Here is a 23,169-nt window from a genome sequence, read left to right on the forward strand (position 1 = left end):
CTCACATATGCATGATCTACCAATACAGATAACAGTAGTCTACAGATATGCCATGTTACCTGCATGCTCCATGTGTGCTTGCTGGGTGGCTCCAACCTCCATCATGGTGTATGTCTGCTGCTGTTGTTGTTGGGCAGGTGTCACCAGGCTCAGGAGCAGCTCCTCCACTCTGGTGAGGGGGGGTGGATATTAACACCACCTCCTGTTGCAAGCTGTTGTCTACGCACATCAGCAGCATGCTGACAGACATGTCTGAGAAGATCACTGCAGTGGTGGCATACCTGCTCATATGTCCGGTTATGCAGGCCTACCTCATTTACCCTGCAGACAACATCTTGCCACATTGCAGTATGCTCCTGCTGGTCTTGGCTGGTTCGTGAGAACATGAGATGGTAGTGCTGAATCATACTGAAAGTAATTATATCATCTTCAGCACTACTGTAACTGGGGTTCCTGCAATGGGCCATGATCCCTGGAAGACATAAATACAAAAATATGTCTGAGCAAGTCATATGGCACATTTAACATTATACAGTACAGATATCACTGAACTGCCATATATAGCAACCTATTAGCTAACCGAGAGTGAAACACTGTAACTGCCACTTATCACTGCTCACCCCACAACTGCTTGAAAGTGCCTTGCTCAATCTCTGTCTAATAAACCATGTTCTGCACAGCAACAAAATAAAATCACTATATAAGACTATACAAGAGTACCTGGCACACTGTATGCAACACGATGCACCACCTAGCCACAGCAGATATATATCAAGCTAATGTGTAAAGAAATATATCATCCATCACAATCAGTGTAAGGTCCAGTAAATGTATTACTATTATACCACACAACTTGTTAATGGCAAATCCGTGACCAAAATATGTGCACAATTGGCAATATAGGTCACATACTGCTGTAGTACACCATGAATGTTGCCAGATACGCAGTTATATGTTTTACCACACATATGTCAAAGGACATGTTACAGACATACCCACACACACATCAGACATAATTACAGGACACAAAGGTATGACAACCCAGATAAGATTTACTGTGTGTCAGTACTTATACAACCTTAATCTTGAGAAATGTAATCTGTGATGAATACAGGGACCACACAAAACAGTGGATGCAAGCAATGTGGACATACACCATACTTTGCTGTACAGACCCAGAGCTTCAAGTAGTACTGCAGTACACACAGGATTTGGATTCAACATCGCTACCAATCAATAATCATAGATGTAGTGCTTTAGCCTCCAATGACACACCCTAGTTAAAGCCAAGGGACTTAATCACTCTGTATGCAATAGCACTTGTTCTGCCTAGCAACAGAATAAACAGCCTTAGCTAGGATCAAAGCAAGGACCCATAATACCATGACATAAACAGTTTCCCACTAAGCTATCCCACAGATACATATCTTTGATGTATTCACAAACATATTGACTATCACAGTCAGTCAACAGTACAGAGAATCTATTGCAACAAGTAGATGTAGGAGTGAATGAGTATACATATATATATATATATATATATATATATATATATATATATATATATATATATACATATACATATACACATCCATTGGTCTACATATACATTTATATGTAGGCACATATACATTTCACCTTTCATAGTGAGAATATCAATTATACAAAGGATGTAAGGTGTACAGTAATGTAATAAAATCGCACAGTCTTGGGATAAATGCATTGAAGGTGTTCACAGCCCAGGTAGCTTTAGCAGGCCTTACTGGCTTCAACATTGCAAACTGAACAAACCACCCACAGTGTTTAACCACCACATGTCATATACCAGCACTGTATGCTGTCTTGTTTGTCACACACTAAAACCTACATACAAATATTCACATACTAACCTTCACCAACATATATATCTCCACCCTTCACAAACAGTTGCAATATGTCCCCTGATCTAGGCACATATATAAATGTGAATATATATGACACATGTATATTTCTCCGTATGTGTGTGGCATACACACACAAGGTCCACACTGTTGTAAGTCCCTGGACCTCACAGCTGAACTGTTGGGCCTTGCTGCAACACAAACAGGTGTCACATATGAACACACATTAACATTAGGGGGTATATATGGCTACAGATGCTAGATAGGCATACTAGACTGCTACAGCAGTTGCCAATGCTAAGCTACACTTTAATATGACTATCATGCACGTGTTGTTCTGTCACATCCATGTTTATATAATGTCAGTGCTAATCCCCCCAGCAGCCATTGGCAACACTACTGTACAGAACACAGATAACATGGATCAGATCTTTGACATTTAATGCTGAGCTACACATTTTACAGGTATGTCCCACTGCCCACAGGTACACACAGTATTGTCCATAGCAGTAGTTAATCAGATCATCTGTGCATAAAGAAGTACTTCTGCCACATATGAATGGTTCACATTATGTAGACTATTCTTCAATAACATGTACTACATGCCAGTAAATATATATGTGTCACATACCTTTCCTTTGTATGATTTGGTAATATTTCTTTTTCTTTTTCCTTTTCACTGTCTCTCTCTCTCTCTTTCTCTCTCTGTCAGTCTCTGCAATAGAGTGATTGAGTTTGTTGGCAGAGATTGAAGCCTACTTTTGTAGGAATTTGCACATGAGCATGTGATGGCCTCTGCACCAATTAATATTGCAGCCTGCTAACTACTGCTTAATAGTGCTTACTCGCGCTAACCCCCGCGCTCATTTCTTTGAAAGAAAAAAAAATGGGAAGATAGGAAAGTTGTGAAAAAGGGGCACAAAGAGGGAAAGACAGTATGGAAAATAGCTTGGGATGTGCAGGACAGGTGTAGGGAAGGTCCATAGCTGCCCATTTCTTCAACAGCAACAGCTGTGCATATGCAATAAATTTGGAGGTAGATATGAAACCTTCAACCCCTGAGAGAGGGGTGAGGACAACAAAGTATGTTGTAATGCCAGTTAAATAACATTTCATGTGTCCAGTGAACATGTGCACAAAATGGGCAGCTATGTATAGGGCATAATTTTTTTTTTGGGAGCAGAGTGCCCTTTTTTTTCAGGTGAGAGTGGAATGTGGGGTAGGGGAAGTAGGTATATTTGGGGAGGTAGGTTGGGGAGGTAAACAGACAAGACAAACAAGATGCATACAGGGGCGGTATATGACATGTGGTAGATGAACACCTTTGATGGGGAGGGATGTTTGGAAATCGCAAGCCCATGAGCCCCCAGATGGAAACAGTGGGACTGAGGTCCCCACCCATGGGCAGTCACCACTGCACCTTCACGGCCCAGAGGGTGGCTGTGCTGGGGCTGTGTAGGAGGGGCAGGTTGACCAGGGAGTTGTGCCACTCAAGCCTCAAGCTAGCATAGAGGTTCTGCAATAGAACATTCAATCTTTCTACACACCACAGCCCGAACCATTCGAAGGGTGATAGGTGGCCCTCCTCCACCCACGCTTGCACGAGGAGGCCAAGCCCCATCCCCTACAGTGCTTCCACCTGAAGGTGGCACAGGGCCAATGGAGGAGGAGGTCCCAGGCTGGGCACCAGATCTGCTGGTGCCAGGTGCCATGGCCAGCTGAGGTGGGACAGGTGGGTCCGCTGGGACCGGCCTTCCCATACGAACTATGTTTTGGAGAGTTTAATAAAGATATGGGTTAGTAACAGTCAACAGCATTCCCAATTAGTTATAACAGCATGCAGAAGTATTCACATTAGCCCAACACACCAGATTTTCAACAGTTTAAAAGCAAGCATAACACATGCATACACAGAACAATAGTGGACATTACAACAGCATGCAAGTTGAATTGATGGCAACAGACCACCAATATTGTGGTATTTTAACAGGCACATGCATAGAAATAAATGCAAATATTTATAAACCAGTAGGACATATGTCCCAACAAATGTTTTGAGATTAGACATACCGATTGAGGTGTGGAATTGCATTTTTTATGCACATACAGTAGGGTGGAAAATGATAGCTCAATTAACAACTTATATATCCTTCTAGTTTTCACTACATTCCTATTAACTGCAGTTATATGTCCCTTACATGTATTATTACACTGCCCAATGTCCTTATATTGTGCAATTGGATTTTGCTAGATCATTATATACATGAGATGTATCTTACATATAAACTGTCCAAGATGCAGATGTTACTGCTACATATTTTGAGAGTTGCTCACACACACTACTGCTAAGATGGTACACTGACAGCTCTACTTTCATATAATTATCTAGATATGTTCAGGTGAAAGTATCAGTTATATGTTAACAGCTCCCTACATTTCTGGCAGCACACTGACATTTCTGGGGAACACAATACCAAGCTACTCATGTGCCAGATTAACCTGTACATGCTGGGCATGAACCAACAGTTGAGGGCTGTAAATATGCATAAAAGCTACTGGGACTCCCTTCATCCACGTTATATGGGCCTACCCACGTGTGGGTTGACACTGCTTAATACAACACTACTATTTGTAGAATGCAACAGTACAACAACATATCAAAGAAAATGACACAGACACACTCCAGGAATTATACATTTATTAAAGGATTATTACACCTTTATTTATTGGGTTAAAACACTTTTTGAATGCTCTCTCATTTATTTTATATAACAGTACATGCAGAATAATTACTAACCTGCTTGATGACGCAGCCTTTGCAGCCTATCTTCAGGGGCTTGCTGATTCATAGCCCGGACACCTGCAGCTGTGAAGTAAATGCAGTGATATTGAGATATATCTATCCATAGTATAGACAAGCATAGCAATTCTTAACTACTTAATACAATGGCTACTCAGTCCTGGGCATTACGCATCGCACAGGATTCCTGGATCCACTGGTCCAGTTGATCATCCCTATGTCGCTTCAGGTCAGAATAATGGTGCCTGACCTTCTCCCCAGTCCGAGGAACACCAGTGGCACTGGTGAAATCATGAGCAAGACTGTTCCAGGCCTCCATTTTATATTGGGTAACCTGGTGCTGGCCCCGCAGGAGTCTTTCCTCATGATTGTGGACAAGGAGCCAAACCATTACTTTGAACTCCTCAATGCCCCAGCGTTGTGCTCAAAATTGAGTGCCTTCTCCAACACCGGCCATGCTGACTGCAGAAGGAAGCTACAACCAGTTATAGCAAGTATTCCCGCCTGTGGAGCTTAAATATGCCTCATTTTCCGCACTTATTTGTGATTGGCCAGTTTTGAAAACACTCAGCTGTAGGCACACCTGCTTAGCTGATGTTGGCAATGTTTAAAATTCCTTTGATAGATATGTGTCTGTTGCAAGTGCATGTTTATGAAATGCTGTCATGGCTTAGTGGTTAAGTACTGTGACTATAGTGCTCAGTATCCTGAGTTTGAGCCCTGTCACTGCTTTTTATTTTCCTACTGGGCAGACCTGACTGGTTAAGGTACAGTAAATGAGGTGTGGCCATGTTTAACCGACTTTGCTCAACTTTGCCCGACTTTAACCAACGTTGCTCAACGTTGCCCAACATTGCTCAATGTTGCTTGACATTGCTCAACGTTGCTCGACATTGCCCGACATTGCGCTGGTTAGTGCAGTGCGCAGCTACATACAAATCCATTGTGATTGCACTTGTTAGCGTGGTGCGCAGCTACACACAAAGACATTGTGTTGGTTAACGCGGTGTGCAGCTATGAGCAATTGGATTTAAATATGCTCAATACTGGTAAAATGTGGTTAGCAGTACTTTATATTGCTTAAAATAGGGTACTCATGCCTCAGAATGCATAACCATTTCACCTTCATATATATATATATATATATATATATATATATATATATATATATATATATATATGGGTCTATCTGACTTGGTCGACATTTCATTTAGTCGACAATTCATTTAGTCGACATTTCATATAATCGACAAGCTTTTTAAGTGGGGGCTTGCCCCACACCCCCAAGTGGGGCTGTGCCCCCACCCCCTAAATATATATTCTAACCAGGGTCGCACGATTTTGGGGAGGGCAAAAGCTTGTCGATTATATGAAATGTCGACTAAATGAATTGTCGACTAAATGAAATGTCGACCAAGTCAGATAGACCCATATATATATATATATATATATATATATATATATAAAATGTGTTCACTACTACATTTAACTTTTTAATGCTTTTTACAAAACTTATACATAAAAAATCTCAGGAAATATTTTTGTATACAGATTTCCAACAGAAAATGGAACATGCAGTAGAGGGACTTGAACCGAAAATGCCTCCTCTTTGTGTGAAGGCTCTAACCACTACACTATCGCTATTTTGCTGAACTTGCATATATTTTTCTTATTATCCTCTTCTGGTGTCTAAGCTGCTAACTGTAGCTAAGCAATGGGCAAACCCGCACAAACACGTGCAAATACAGGCAGCTATATCAGATGAAATTAAAAAAAAAATTAAAAAATCTTTCTATTTTTAATTTTGTCAGTTGTTTAACATATGGGGGAGTGTAGTGTTACATTGTGCACATGTGAGTGGACTCGCTCATGTAACTTGACATTGTGGCATTTCTTCATTGCAGGGGCATGGATTTCTGAACTGATCGGCAGTCCGACACGCCCCCTCCACTCGTCCACGCTCCGTGTAAGCTTTAGAGTTGAGGCAGCATGCCCTCATTAATATGCATGGCTCGCTGCCATCATACTCTTAGACTGGCGCTTCCGTGTAAGATTAATCTAGTCTTACACGGAAAATTAGTAAATCCTGGGGATTGTCTTTTTCCTTTTTTGTTTTTTGGAGTTTGTGTTTAATTGAAGGAACCGATGACTTCTGGAGGAAGTGATGAGTTGCTTGATTTAAATATTCATGCTGTCCAGGAGAGCCAAGATTTTGATGTTTCAGGTTTGGAACTGGTTTTGAACAATTTGCAGTAATTGTTAAACTCACTAGCGGGACAAGTAGAAGATTTAAAGAACACTTGCCAGCCTAAGCAGACGGCACTGAATGACATCTCTGTATGGAAAGGTAAGTCTGTGGTTGTAGTTGAGAATCACAGGTCTTTAGTTAATCAAGGAGAAAATCTTTTTAAAGATATTTCTGCAGTTTTTTCTGCTAAGCATAAGCCTTTTAGCGAGACCTTCTGTTTGCCTCTGCTATAGTGGAGAAACAAGAACTTAATTGGCTGAACTGGAAAAATATCTTCAGAAGTTTCATTCTTTATCCTTGGAGAATATGCATTTTGAACGGTGTCATTCCTAAAGGATTAAAATTTTATAAATTTCCAAATGGCATCAGGAGTGAAGATCCATTTTGTTTTGAATTAGTCGATTTTTTTTAATAAAGCTGGACTAGATTTTCTTAAGCTTCTTATCAAAAATAACATTATTATTATTATGTCTGTTTTAAAATACAATATAGTTAAGACTGATAAGCCATTTGTAAGAATGCTTAGAACTATGTCCGAGATGAGATCCGACTATGATAACATCCTTGTCACAGTTGAAAGATATGAGTAAACTATTATTAGTTGTAAGCAGAAAATATTTGAAGGGACAGAGACACTTACAAGCTCAAAAAGCCATAGCCCTTAAAAGAAGTTTATAAGAAGCTTAAAAACGCAGGTTCAGCAACTGTATCTGATATCCACTTAGAGGATGATTGTTGCCCTTTAAGCAAAGGGATTAGTTACAAGGGAGATGATGTAATTAATCCAGAAGCAGAAGTCAGAAGTCATGTAATTAAGTCAGCGAATCCTTTTGAACAAGACAACTTTGAGGACAGTATTGAGGCATTACCCCTGTATCCACCTGGGGGGAATGGACTGGGAGACAACATAATTGTTACTTCTTCAGAAAACTTGCCATTGACACTGAAAGCTTGGTTCCCTTCAAGCCAGAACTGAGGGAGGAATTGAAATCAGTGCAAGAAGGACTTTTAAATGGACAAATTGTAAGTTATGCCACCAGGGCTTTTAATTTAACCCAAGTTCAGTTTTCAGATACACAAAGTTGTTGGGTTTGGTTTGAATTTTATTATCTCTAAGAGGGCTAATTTAACAAATACCTTGTTAGAACTTCATTTTTATTTTTATGAGGAATCTCAACTTACATTATTTACTGCAGGATGTTAATTTGGATACAGTGGAAATATACCAAGGACATCCATGGATATGAAAATTTAAGTTATTATGAATGACTAAAATATATGAACTATTAGAGTGCCTCTTACAGATATCTAAGAAGAGATCTTATTCAGGTATATAGGGCATTTAGAGACAATTACTTCTGGGAATGTTTGGGTTATCAAAAAGTAGTAGAGAATCATCAGACACCATATGTCGAAGATGCTAGAGGAATGAAAAGTGTATTAATCTGTTCTCTGACAGAGTAGCTGATGCATGGAACAGACTATCAAGTTACATTAAAGCAAGTAATAGCTTACATTTTTTTTTAGAACAGCCTGGACACTTATTATGGGAACAAGTTTTTTGGTATCTGTAAGATATTTGTAAGAGACACTGTACAAGTTCAGATATTTTAGTCTTTCATAATAACTTAAATTTTTACATCCATGGATGCCCTTGGTATATTTCCACTGTACTCTTTCCAGTTTACTCATGCTTGTTTTCCTATAGTGTTTCCATATTATAATTCCATACTCAAGTTTGGGTCTAATATAACTAACAAACAATGACTTCATTATTTTTGATTTCCTAGACCTTATAAATATTTTTATACAACCTATAGTTCTATAACTACCATTAACCAATTGGTTGATATGATTAGCAAAACTCATAGCTAAATCTACCCATATACCCAGGTCCTTAAATGAGTCTACAGTTTCAATCACTGTGTGCTGTATCAAATATTCACCTTTCAATTTATGTCCCCCAAATCTAATATGCTTAATTTTTGATGTATTTATCAGCATATTATTCTCTTGTGCCCAAATGCTCAATTTAGTAAAGTTGCTTTGCAGACATGGCTTATCTGTAACACATGTAATCAGTTTACCCAATTTCAGGTTATCTGCATATAGACAGTAGAACACCTCAGATGAAAAAGTAAGGTCTGAAATATACAATTTAAACAAGTATGGGCCTAGAACAGATCCCTGTGGGACACCCTGACTGTAACCAACGATTTCACCTGTCCAGTTGTTGTATGATACTTGCCAAGTCCTATTTGTAAGCCATGCAGCTATCCATCTTATAAAGAGTACATCAATACCTAGTTGTACTAATTTATTGATCAGTGTTTTGTGTATGACCCTGTCAAACGCTGAAGTTAAATCTATATAAATTACATCACAGCACAATTTTTCATTCATAGCTGTTATTATATTGTTATAGATCATCATGTTACAGGTGGTAATAGATCTGTTTTCAACATATGCATACTGATATATGGTTTCAAGTCCCAAGCTATCCAGTTCTGACAATAACTTCTCCAGTATTACCTTCTCCATTATTTTCCACAACATGAAAGTAGACTTAAGGGTCTGTATGACTCTGGGTTTGTCCTACTTTGCCTTGAAGAAAAGTTTAATAAGCATGTCTCCAATCTTGAAAACTCTCTCCATATTTATATGATCTAGTGAATACTAGATATAATGGTACCGTAAGTTCTTTCTGAAATGTTCTCAGATCATTGTTACTAATTCTGTCTCCTCCTTGTGCTTTGTTTGGATCAGTTTGAGCAGTTCTTTTTCAATATAATCTAATTTGATTCCAGTATCTGGGGTTACCTGAATGTCACTAGGACAACTTATCACCCCATTTGTGCAGCCAAACTGTTTTGCATAAGATTTTGTAAATATACCTATAATCTGTTGTGTCTAAGAATAAATTTTAAAATCTGTACACAGTTTTTCAATTTGTGTGTCATTACTACTTTCACATCTTAAAGGTTTCTTATTATGCTTAATATCTTTATATAAAATTTCTTCAAATTTTTCTTGATCTCATCTCACATTATGTTTAATCTGTTTGTCCAGCTTGTTTATTTCAGTTTTCAAAGTTATAGTTCTATCTCTCCTCCATTTCTTATCATTTTTGTCTCTCACCTTAATCAGATATCTTGTTCTTATGGAAAATTTCCCCCCTTATGTTCTATGCCTAGATCCTGATGTTAAATATGTTTTTGATTGTTTTGCACTCAAACAATTTCTGTTTCAAAACTTTTCACATTCTATCTGCAGTTTTTCTACGGAACACCTCACTCCAGTTAGCTTTATATAGTGACTGTTTTGCTTCCATATAATCTGTAATTAACCTTCTGTGCATTGGTTTAGATTTCAGTTTGGCAGAATTATCTAGCAAAAATTAACCTTTATAACCCCATGATCACTTCACATCAGTGGTGGTAAAACTTGACTTGAAGTAACAGTAATTTCTTTAGGAACACAAACAACGTCTAGTATGTTCCATTCCTTGGTAGTTTTTTTTTTTTACAATCTGAAGCAATTGTTGTTCCTGAACATATGTTGTGAATAATTTCCTTATTAATGTTGTTGAATCAATATTATTCCAGTTTGTTTCTGGTAAATTCAAATCTCCAGCTAATATTATTCTTCCCTCCTGGGTTTCATGCAAGAAATTTATGAATTCCTCATGGTGGTCTGCACTTAACTTTGGCCATCTATACACTCCAGCAATTGTTATATGTTTCGGGGTTGTCTTTATTGTCACAGTTACACAGTCTATAGTATTGGTGTTATCACTGAACATGCAATAATCACAGATCTCATAATTATCTTTAATCCCTATCATAACACCTCCACCTGATTTTTTGGAAGAATGTCTGTTACAGTAAAAGCATTTATACCCTGACAGAACTGGTTTCCAGTCATTGTTCTTTAACCGCGTTTCACAAACAATAACGACTTCAATTGTGTGGGAACATAGAAAATTTTCCAAAACAAAACTTTATTATTAAAGTTTTTAGCATTAACAAACTTCAGAGATGCATCAAATGTTGCTATCTGTGAACTGTTAAATTTTCAGCCTGGCAAAAATACTACCTAGTGTTGGTCAAATATTGCAAAATACCTGTTGCAAAAATTATCTTCCCTAATCTTGACAAATGCATGCACGCATCCTGTCTGAACACATATGTGCCCAAAACTAGGCTTGGATGCTCTACACATTTCCATTTTTTAAAACAGGACTTTTTTCCATGTAGGTATTTACCCCAAAACTCTTTTCATTCACAGTGATCTGACTATCCTTTCTATAGGTGAGTTGTCAAAATTTTGCCAGTACAAGCTATACTATCTAAGAGGGCTGTCAGTTCCCTACTAACAGTCAGAGAATCCTTGCAGATGACATCATTTGTACCAACATGAATAAAAATGGATCCATACTTCCTTACATTAAGTAGTTCCAAAGCTTCTCTCACATCTTCTGCTTTTGCTCCTGGCAAGCATAACACTATCCGATGTTCATCTTCTCTGCAAATATAAGTATCAGTTCCTCTAACAATTGAATCTCCAATTACAAGAATATCTTTCCTCACTAACGCTGTAGAATCTTCAGCTTCTAATATAGTGATATCTGCTCTATCAATTGTTACAACGGATAGATCTTCATCACCATTAGTCTTATTAATCCCACTGTTTTCAATGTGTCTTAAATTCTCATCCAGCTGGTATTGTAAATCCACAGCTTGAGCCACGTAGTCAACATCTGTCTTTCTCTTCTTTTTTCTTACAGTAATGTTCTTCAGTCCTTCCATGTTCAGTTTTGATTTCTTCCATTTCACCTGCCCCTTGTCTCTTTTTTTTACCTTCTCTGTTGGAAAAATATGCCTTTTTCTGTAGACTGAAGGTTTTCTGGTATAAAAATATCGTCATTCCCTGTAACCTGTGTCTTATATAACAAAGCAGTGTCCTTTTTACTATGTATTCTCTTTCCTTTACAGACACTAATCAGTTTCTTTTTCTTCCTTGTTATTTGTTGTGAACTTCTTTCTTTCTTTTTTTTTTTCTTTTTTTGTTTCCTTCTAAACAAACTGGATCCTCAGATTGCTGAATACTTGCAACCAGGATTCCAAAGTTGTTAGGGGCATGGTCTTCTTTCAAAGGGGTTGAATGATCTTTGCAGATGATAGTTGCATCATTTCCTAAATGTGTTCTGTTTGTTCCTTGCCTAACATTAATTAGTTCATCAGTCCAGTCATTAATATATGAAACAAAGTTCTCCAGGCCATGCCAATTGCACAAGTGCAACCATCATCATTAAGTCTAGATTTACTTCTAACAATGGTAAGCAAATCATCCAACTTCTGACATGAGGAACACAGATCGCCAGTGTTATCATCGAGTTTATATCACATTATCGAAAGATGATAATAGCGAACGGTATTTCTTCAGCCCCAAAACATCTAAACATCAAAATATCGAACATTCAGAACAGAGGATTTTTTCCCATGGAAAAAATTTGCTGCTCCGAAACACATACACACAACACAAGCACATCAAACAAACAACCACATACATACACTTAAATTCCTACATCTAACGCTACACTAAACTAAACATACATTACTATCTACCCACTTACTTTAACCCAAACCCTAACCCTAAGGTCCGTCACTATCACACACTCACCTAACCCGCACCCTAACCCTAACTCATTTAAACCACCCCTAACCCTAAAGTCTGTCACTATCGCACACACACCTAACCCGCGCCCTAACCCTAACTCACTTAACCCACCCTTAACCCTGTACAAACAATCGCACACTTACCTGAACTCAACCCGTAACTTTCCTCCACAGCGCTAAGAATAGTGAAGCCACAGAAATGGCCAACAGAATTATTTCCCAAGGAAAGAATTTGCTTTTCTGCAGCTTCACTATTCTTAGCGTTCGCTGAATAGTGTTCGATATCAGAACATTCGAAGTTTTAATACTTCGATGTTCTGATATAGACCCTTATCATCAGTTACCGTTAAATATGCATAGCATTTATTACACTGTATTAGCAAATCGTTAATTGGATACTCATTTAAGGAATCCATATTCAGCTTCAAATGTGTAAAATGTTGTAAAGGAAAAGAATCAACAAAAGCAGTAACCACAGAATTCAAAGAGAACTTATATCAACTTCTATGATACAAAATCACACCAGCAATCTTCAACTAAGTAATAAAGTACAGTAAAGTTGTTCCGACCATACAAGTTCTGCAAGCCAGACAGGAGTTGCAATTCTTTTATGTCACGTGCAGTAGTTTTTGCTTACTACCACTCACAGTTGCCCTTCTTTTTAGCAGTAAAGATCAATAAATCACAAACCAGCTTAGATATGCTCAGGAATTTCCTCTCTGCAGTCTGTGTGAATTTATAGCTGTCTAGACCACTTGGGGTGGCTAGAGCTTGCCTGGCTAAAACCTCTCCCTTTCTAACAAGCAACAGTGAAATTAAAGGTAAAACAACAAAATATGCATCAAAGTAAATGTTAACAAGCTATCCCTTCCTACCTACAAACCGTTAAAAACAGTGATAACAAATACAATATAAATTCAAATAAAACTTTTCTTACCAGTCATCTCCACAGTAAATCACAAACCAAGCTAGGATTATTTAGATATGCTCAGGAATGGATATATATCTACCTATCTAAATTGAGATAGACACGTACTGAGTCCAAGGTTGCAATATCTCAAAGTATCCCCCTATTTCAAAGTACAGTGATATCAGAATGAGGGACACAGTGTCCCACAGGGCCGTAGGGGTTGTGGACAGCTCCTTGCTGCAAGATGTAGTTTAATGGTATAGAAGCAGATTCTAAAATTCACTCATAACAGGCTAATTAAACTCAGTTTTTCATAGTTTTGGGATCCACAATTCTGAGTTTCACACTTTGGATGAAGGACCCATTTTTATAAGTTTATAGATGGTAAAGCTAAGGTCAGAAAGGCATTTGTATACTTTGAATAAAGAGACCTCAGTAAGGTCAAACAGTGCCTAGACACTTAATGAATGTTGGGGGTAGGGTTGGGTTGTGAGCTGAGGAATTTAGAAATACAATGAAGTAGAAAAGTGGAGCATAATGGTATAGGTGTTATGAGTTAGAATTCTAACACAGAATTATAACAGTAGCACTATCCCCTATTCATCAGGTAGAGTCAGCTGAAATGACTGGCAAACTAGTCTGAGATCATTTAGGTGAGCAACAGATTTAAATAATTTGTAATAGTAGCTCAGAACCGAGTGAAAAATAAAAGTGTAGTAACCAATGTGCCAGAGTAGACACGAGTACATGGAAATATTTCACAGAAAATAATATAAACATGCATGTGTTAATTGATGTCTGGTGAATAACTTGATGAGACAGATATCTCTTGTCTATGTAAAATCATCTGAATAATATCCATAGTACCAGCATTTCTATACAGTGGGATGGAGTCCTGTGGCCTTCATTGTACCAGTGCTACTATGCATGGATGGAGTTTTGACTGTGTCCTTCATAGTATCAGCACTGTTATACAGTGGAATAGAGTTCTCACTGTGGCCTTCATGACCTGGTTGACCACATCACAGATAAGTTAGCAGAAGAACCCAGCCCCTAATATACCTATTAACTTCTACCTCTAAAGCAATATTTAAAACTGCAGTGACTGGTGGATTCTCTTGCATGTATCATCTTAGCTCTGATGGAGTTGAATCCCACAGAGGTACCCTGTCTAAGCCTATGACACACTTACTCAATTTGCCTAACTCTGGATCCCCAGGATTTTTCATTCCTAGTTGTACCTCAGAAGTATATTGAAACTAATGTCTTACAATTTCTCATGTAAATTGTAGCAACCTAAATAACAAATGTAGATGAACCTTAGATCATACTTAATTCAACTTACCTCCTTTCCATATTTGAAACATGACACAAGCATGGTGCCCACTTATATAATTTTCTGAAAATCACTGCCAATGCCTTAAGAAATGACAGATTGGATTTTAGACTAGAAATCAGTTTTATTTTATTAACCAAATGAGGTACCAGTTTGGCATAATCAAGCTTACTGTGAACAGTGATTCAATGCACTAAAATAAATCTTTTTTCATTGTTAACAAAATATTACTATAGGTTTCCTTGCTTCCTGCTTCATTTAATTATTTCACTTTTTTTCTGAAATTATCTTGCCATGTATGTTTTTGGGCCCATATTAGTTCACGGAAACTCCAATTCTGCGAATACCTCTTCACTGACCCCTATTCAGCACATGTCCTTTTATTGAATGTTCAGATCAGCGAAATGTTTTCCCAGGGTGCTGCGTTAGTTGTCCAACATGTGGAAATTTGCCCTTTTCCCCACTGTAGTGCATTCTCTGCATTCTCAAAATTGGTATATATAAGTAAGTTTGGTGGGTTTGTTATTTTGCGGTTGGCCTACTAAATTAGTTACCTGGGAAAACATCCATTGATTTGCGCATTTGATAAAAGGGTAGTTTGCTGAATAGGGGTCGATGAACAGATATTCATGCAATTGGAGTTTCAATGAAATAATACAGACCCGAAGTTTTTATTAAAGGCAATCTCATTCTACCACAGGGTACAGATGGGATTCTCACTTCTTGTTTAGCCACAATTAACTGGTGTTCCTTATATGGCATCTTGAAAGTTAATGATTACTTAAATCCCTTATTGATTTTCTGCTCTTTATTCAAAACTTGACTTACTCTACCAAAGTTCATAGGGTCTGTTATGACAGGTGCTCCTAACTTACTTGCAAATTAAAACATATAATGACAGAAGAGGACAAGGTTTGGGAGTATGGGAAATCCACCAGTTTCTCCCTGCATCACCATAACTTCCATGTGCATAATGCAAAAATCAAGTTAAAGCATCTAAATTATCTTACTACACCATTAGGCAAAAGTAATTACTTTGTCATCCAAAATCATATGGGTGGAGGTAAAATGTATCCTAGGTTATTCTGAGCCTTAACTATGCATTAGTTGGTGGTAACTTTTGTGATCTCTTAGTATGCTAATTGGCTTAAGTATTTCTTTAACACTTCTATCACTGCTCTATTTCTTTAATCTGTTAAAGTTTCACAAGCAGCCCCTTCAATCGCTATGTAAACTTACCGAAGTTTTGATTCATCACAGTATCTGTTTCAGCTGTGTAACTGCTATTCGAAAATGTCAATGATTAGAAAACCCTCCTCTTTTGACTTTTTGAAGTCATTTGCATATTTAAAATTCATCATTATACTCAAAAAGTAGTCATTCCTTGCAAAAATGAACAACCCATTTAATCCAAAACACTATGGGACGAAAACTAACCATCCTTCCACTTACTAAGATTTTCATTGCTTTTGATTACAAGCAAATCCCCAAGTTTAATTTGGATAGGCATACACTTTGTAACTCAGAGTATGGTCTTATACTGGTTTATAGCATTATCATTTTATTGTATAAACAGTATAGTAGTAAGCTTAAATAAGTCATATTCAGTGGTGTTGATTACATCTGGTAGAATCTCCTTTGTGCTTCTTTGCATTATTGGCACTTTGGATTCTCCAGTTATGTCTGTTACTACTTTTAAGTATTTAGGTGTTGTTTTTAATCTCTCTCCGTCATGGTTTTCACACTGGTATCACTGTCGGGAAGATTCCTATACAACTGAAGATGACATATTAAACATGGTAGGTTGCTAACTGCTGATAATTGTCATGCCATTGCTTAATCAACACTTATTGCAAAACTTGAGTATGCTCTCTCTTTACGTAATTTTTATTGTCCCCCCAAAACAAAGACATGCTTTAGAAATTCCCTTACAAGTGCATTAATCTCACAGATGATACACCACACTGCTATCCGAATGGAGCGATGATAAAATCAGCAAGCAAATGAGAGTAGTATTGTTGGAACTGAATTCATCCTCCTGTCTTGGTGAGTACGTTCATGAGATGGACCCTGTTTTAAAAAATCTCCCTAAGATGACATTAATGTATAGATTGTATTTTATATAGCATAAAAATAAAAAGACACATGGGTGCACAAGCACATTGGTGTCATGACTGGAAAAAAATAACAGTGCAGAATTCTCAAAACACAGAAATATTCCTAAAAAAGGGTTAGGCCAGGTTCAGGATGAGGATGCCCCCCCCCCCCCATTTTAGAAGGAAGCAGTAGTCCACAAAAAACATAAAAGCTGACACGTCAAAAAGAGACATAAAGATGATAGAGTGGACCACTGAGGATAAGAAAGAAATTATGTAGTGTTACTATTATGCAAGAAAACCCAGAATTTCCAGTTACAATGTATTCAAAAAGGTTAGGAGAGAAATTATTAAAAAAAATACTTGCACAAGAAAAACTGTCAAAAAATCTTCAAAGCAAGTTTGTGTTTATTAATATAACAGATCCATGAAAAATTTTATAAAAGACCAAGAAACTTTAGGCCATTTGGAAAAAGAAGTGAGTGAAGAAGTACAAAAATATAAAGAACAAAACCTAGAGATTTTTGAATGGTATAAAAAAGAAACAAGGACATAGGAAAGAGAGATCTGATATGGTGCAATATTTATACAAAGGTGAAAGCCAAACTTATTGATGCAAAAAAAAAACAACAGCTCCAAAGATATTTGAAGAGAAATACAGGCAAAGGGCCCCCAGATGTGGGAAATTTCACAATACAAAAATAAGTTCAGAAAGAAGGAATGTAGAACAGACAATTAATAAAGTAGTAGTTAAATAAATAGAAGCTGAAATTATGGAATGCCTGGGACGTGAAGGTTTTAATGTTGAAAGTCTAGCACAGGGTATGTCACAATATGATAAAACAATGACTTGACTCCCAAAAGTAAGGAAAAATTGGTGAAGTGGGGGACATCTGAAGAAGAAATATTGACATGGGAAAGAAAAAGAGATTTATTATGGTGCAATATTTATGCAAAGGAAAAAGCAAAACTAATCCATTCAAAAAAGCAGCACCAAAGATATGTGAAGATAAATATAGGCAAAGGCATCTGGCTATGGAAAATTTCACAATACATAAAAAAGAGGATTAGTAATGGAGAAGTTAAAGAAATAGAAAGTGAAGTTATGGATTACCTGTAAAGTAAAAGATTCAGTGTAGAAAATCCGTCTTTGGCAATGTCATAGCATGATGGAACAATGAGTCCCAACATTAAGGCGAAACAGGTGGAACGAGAAGCACCTGATTATTTGCCACATGAAGATATTCTGGATCCTCTGGGGAAACCAGTACAAAAGTCCAGTTGTTGTTGCTAAACAAGGGAAAGAGCAGGAAACAGAGGCAACGTTGATGCAATTAATGTTGTGGAGTGACAGGCCAGTGAGTTCCCATGTGAAAGAGTAAGGGATGATGCAGGATGCAGTTGAAGAGAATATGTCACAGGAAGATGTCCTCGAAATTTCTGTAGAATGCCCAGAGGAAATGGAGAACAAAGAACGTGCCCTCAGTTTAGAAGAAAAAGATCTAAGGGAAGAGTTGCTTGATTTAATAGAGATGGATAGACATATTAAGATCAATGACAGAAATAGATTACAGAAAGTGAATAAGACCCAAAATGTTAGAAGTCTGATAAAACAAATGAGTACAGTAATCAAGACTATTAACAGAAATTCATGTGATGTAACAGAAGTAAATAAGATATATTACTGAGCAGCTAAATTAATAACAGATAAAGTCTTACCAAAAAATACAGGGCAATAAGAGAAAGGAAGGGAAGAAATCAAATGTCATCATGGAGGTATCAAATAGAGAAAATTATAAAGCAGTTAAAACAAGAAGTGTCACTGTTATTAGAGTACAGAAGTGGAAACAGATCAACAAAAATAGAAAGATAGATGTGATAAAGGCAATGCACAGTAATGCAACAGACCAGGCTCTATCGTAGTCTATTGTAAACAATAAACTAAAGATATCAGCACAGGCATAAAAACTTAGAAACTATGTAGATAAATATAAAGAAAAAGTACAAAATAAAAAAAATTCACTGATGACCCAAATAAGTATTGTAAAGCACTGGTAAAAAAAGCAAAATTAATAGAAATGCCATCAAAAAAGAAGAAATAGACACATTTTGAAGAACATAACAAAGATGGATAGAAGTAAAAGTAACAGTAAAAAGTTCAAATCTACAGGATACGAAATGGGATAAAGAAATGGCCAGAAGAACTGAAACAAAATTAAGAAAAGGTCCTAAATGGAAAACTCCAAGCCCAGATGCAGTACCTGACTTCTGGTTAAAAGTATTAACATGTTTACACAAGGATTTAGCCCTGAGTAAGAACTACTTTTATGTGCCTCCCAAAGAGGCACCAACCTAGTTAACAACAGGAAAAACAATACTCCTTGAGCGTGAACCTGCAAGCTCTCCTAAAAACTATAGACCAATAACTTGCCTTATGATGAGAAACTATATACTGGAATTGATGCCAACAGAGTTTATAGTCATTTAGAAGAAAATGTAATCATGGCAAAAGAACAGGAGGGTAACAAAAGAAAGTCATATGGAACAAAGAATCAATTGTTGTTAAATAAAGTCATAAGGGAGAATTGTCAAAAGGGGAAGCATCCAAGTATGACAGAGATTGATTGCAAAAAAAAAAAAAATCTGACAGCATCCTACATTCATGGATAAAGGAGTGTTTACAAATGTATAATATACACCTATATTGATCAATTACATTACAGAGACCATGAAACAGTGGCAAACCACTTTGCAGCTAATCCACGATAAAGGTATAAAAATTCAAAGGGGGATATTGCAGGTGACTATTTGTCACCACTGCTCTTTTGTTTTGCCCTTAAGACATTAAGCTGTCTACTGAACAAATTAGGTTATGGTTACAATTTGGCTCCGAAAAAACAACATGTAAAAATTTCTCATCTTCTTTCTGTGGATGATTTAAAACTGTATAGTTCATCAGGTGAGGAGCTGAAAGCACAACTGCCACTGGTCAAAACTTTCTCAGATGGTATAGAAATGTCATTTGGTCTTGGTAAATGAGCAAAACCAACATTTAAAGCAAGAAAGCTGCAGTAACAAGTTTGTGACAGGAGTGTGATATAAAGGAACTTGAGCAGGAGGGAGTGCATAAATATTTGAGAAATGATGAAGGATCAACAATAAAACATTAACAAATGTGAACAAAACTCAGTAAGGAATATTTTTGAAGATTAAAATTAATACTCAGAAACAGTCCTGACATCTAGGAACAAAGTCCAAGCTATAAACCAATTTGCTCTTCCTGTTCTAACTTACAGTCTTGGGGTGACTAGCTGGCCCTAAAAAGTATTGGATTAGTTGGACAGGAGAACAAGAAAAATGCATCTTACTTATCAAATGACATGTACAAATCAGTGTATACCAAGATTATGTATTCTTCGTTCTGAAGGGGGGTATGGACCTCCTCAAAACTGATTACATGTATAGATCTGTAATCATAGGACTGCATACATATCTGCTGACCTCACCAGATCTAAACATAGTGAAAGTTTTAAAACATAAAGAAAACAAATCTAAAACAAAACAATTTCCTGCTTAATTTAGCAGAAGCATATTGGTGCCAAGTGGGAATGGAAATCAAACCAGAAGTAGACAAAAATCAGGCAGCAATTGAATTTGCTAAAAAATAAAAGAAACAATATAAGGTGAAGGATCAGACAAGAGGGCAAGAAATGTGGAAAAGGCATAAATATAATTACAAGTACAGAAAACTACTGGAGCAGCCACATATTGATCAGGATCTGATGCAGGAATGGCTAAAGAGAGGTAAACTTAAACCAAAAGATGAAAGGTTAATATTGGCGGCCCAGGATAGTAGACTATATACATGATGGTTTACAAAGTTCATTGAACATGTGAGAGAAACAGACAAATTTAGGTTCTGTAAAACAAAACTAGAAATTGTCGCATATCTTGTTGCTGGGTGTGATACACTAGTGGCAGAGGGCCTGTGTACTTAAAAGCATAATAATGTGGCAAGACAGTTGCATTGGGGATTGTGCAAACAACATTACAATACTGAAGTACCTGAGAAGCATTTGAAACACGTGGCACAAAGTGTTATAGAGAATGATGAAGTCTGTATATCACATAGAATCACCTATTACCAACAGTTCAAAAAAATAGATGTGAGAAAGCCAGATGCAGTAGTCCATTTATCATCCAGTGATTACAGCATATTATGTACAGAGAGACCCAAAGTTACAAAATACCAGGATGTGCAGGCAGAAATGAGAGCAATGTGGAAGAATGATATCCAGACAGTTCCAATAGTAGTAGGAGCAATGGGTCTCAAAAAAAGAATGAAGTCAGCTAGCTTATTTTGGGAGTGAGAAAGTAGTTAGACCTGGTGATGGAGCACCACTTAATAAAGGCTGGTTAGTGACTGCAGCAGGAAGGCCAGTAGGTGAGCTTCTAAGCTTAGCAAGCTGTGTGTAGCACTGTAGCTGGCATTTGGTGTTTAGAAAAAATGCGTTGAAAACTAAAATAGTTTATTTAGGTAGCTTCAAAAAAACAAATAGCATACTGGTTTCGGCTTAACACAACTAGAAATAGCTGATCCTTAAATAGGTAACATCAATAGCATTCACAAATATTATTGGTTGGATTAAACCTTATGACAACTCATTCAGACCAGGTTTAAACAAACCCCCTAGCCTGATAATCCAAACTGATTCCTTATTATTTAGTATAGTGTGCCAACCAACTTTAGAAAAATTCCGACCCTGAACTCTACCAGTGACAATGAATGTAAACCTAGCTGTTTTGTGAATCAAAGTGTGCTTAAACAAAGCATTAGTGGCTCTCCTGTTCCTGATGTCACTGAGGTGTTCGTATATCCGAAGCCTCAATGTTCTGGACGTTTGTCCAACATAAAATGCCGAGCAGGAACAGGTAGCAAAATAAACAATCCATTCTGAACTACAATTCCCAAAACACAAAATGTCATAAATCTTGGGAGTATTAGAGCTGGTGAAAGTACTAGTTTTAAATAAGTGGGGGCATGCGGAACAATGTTCACAAGGTACACATCCCTTAACCTTATTCCTAAATATAATAGATTGTTGAAGTGAAGGTGGAACCTTGGTTTGTAATAGCTAAAATTGGACCCTAAAGTGGGTCCACTATGAAAATAATATGAACATGTGGAAGAGAGAATTTCACTGAGCTTAACATTAGCTTTTAAGATGTCCCAATGTTGATTAATAACCCATTAAAAGGTTTGAAAATGCCGGCCAAAAGTTGTTACCATTCGAATAGGCTGTTGTCCATCTCTGTCGACATCAGACAGTTTATATTGTAGTAAGTTCGATCTGGAATGTTGTCTAACAAAATCCCTAAAACTCCCCAGGCCTCCACTGAAAATGGGTACTTTTGACCTAGTCGGATTTTCCAGTAAACAAAAATCAATAAAAATAAATAAATAAATGTTCTGAGGATCAGATGTGACAGAACTGAGATATGTCCAGTGTTCATTCATGCAGAATTGACTATGGGGGACTAGGTCTGCCCAGGATCACTGTTGCAGCATCCTTATTATTGCTGACCATTCACTCAGTGCACAGCTTGTCGGATCCTACTTAGCGATTATACATGCTGCTTGAGTATGTATACTTGTCAGCAGTGCGCATATATATGTGTGATCGTTTCTCTGTTACATAGCAGGTATTTCTTACTATTCAGGAGAGGTATAAGGTGATATGAAAGTGTTTATGAGCATGTCAAGGCAAACACAAGCACTCAGGTTACTCCAGAACAAGTACAAATATGACTCTGTCATTGTTCATGTTGGTGTAAATGACCTGAGACGTACCTCCCTGGACTACATGAAAAGAGACATGGAAGAGCTCTCTGATCATGTAGCCCAGGTGGGTATGACGCTGACCCTGAGTAGCATCCTGCCCTCACCAAGAATGATACCACAGTATAAAGAAAAAATGATCAATTTCAACAATTGGCTAAGCTTCTGGTGTCATTCAAAGGGGATCCAGTGTCTGTCAGCCTGGGATGACATGCTCAACGAGCTGCGTTGCTTCGCTAGAGATGGCTTGAACCTGTCACCCCTTGGCTTTCAAATACTGGCTAAGGCTCTTGCTGCCCCCATAGTGCCTTTTTTAGGCAAGGCTCAAAATTCAAACCCACCTCCGTAAACAGCACAAGTAAAAAAATAAAGGTTATGCTAC

The sequence above is a fragment of the Protopterus annectens genome, chromosome 8.part0 (assembly GCF_019279795.1).
Source record: "Protopterus annectens isolate FY-2018-M chromosome 8.part0, PAN1.0, whole genome shotgun sequence".
NCBI classification, from domain to species: domain Eukaryota; kingdom Metazoa; phylum Chordata; order Ceratodontiformes; family Protopteridae; genus Protopterus; species Protopterus annectens.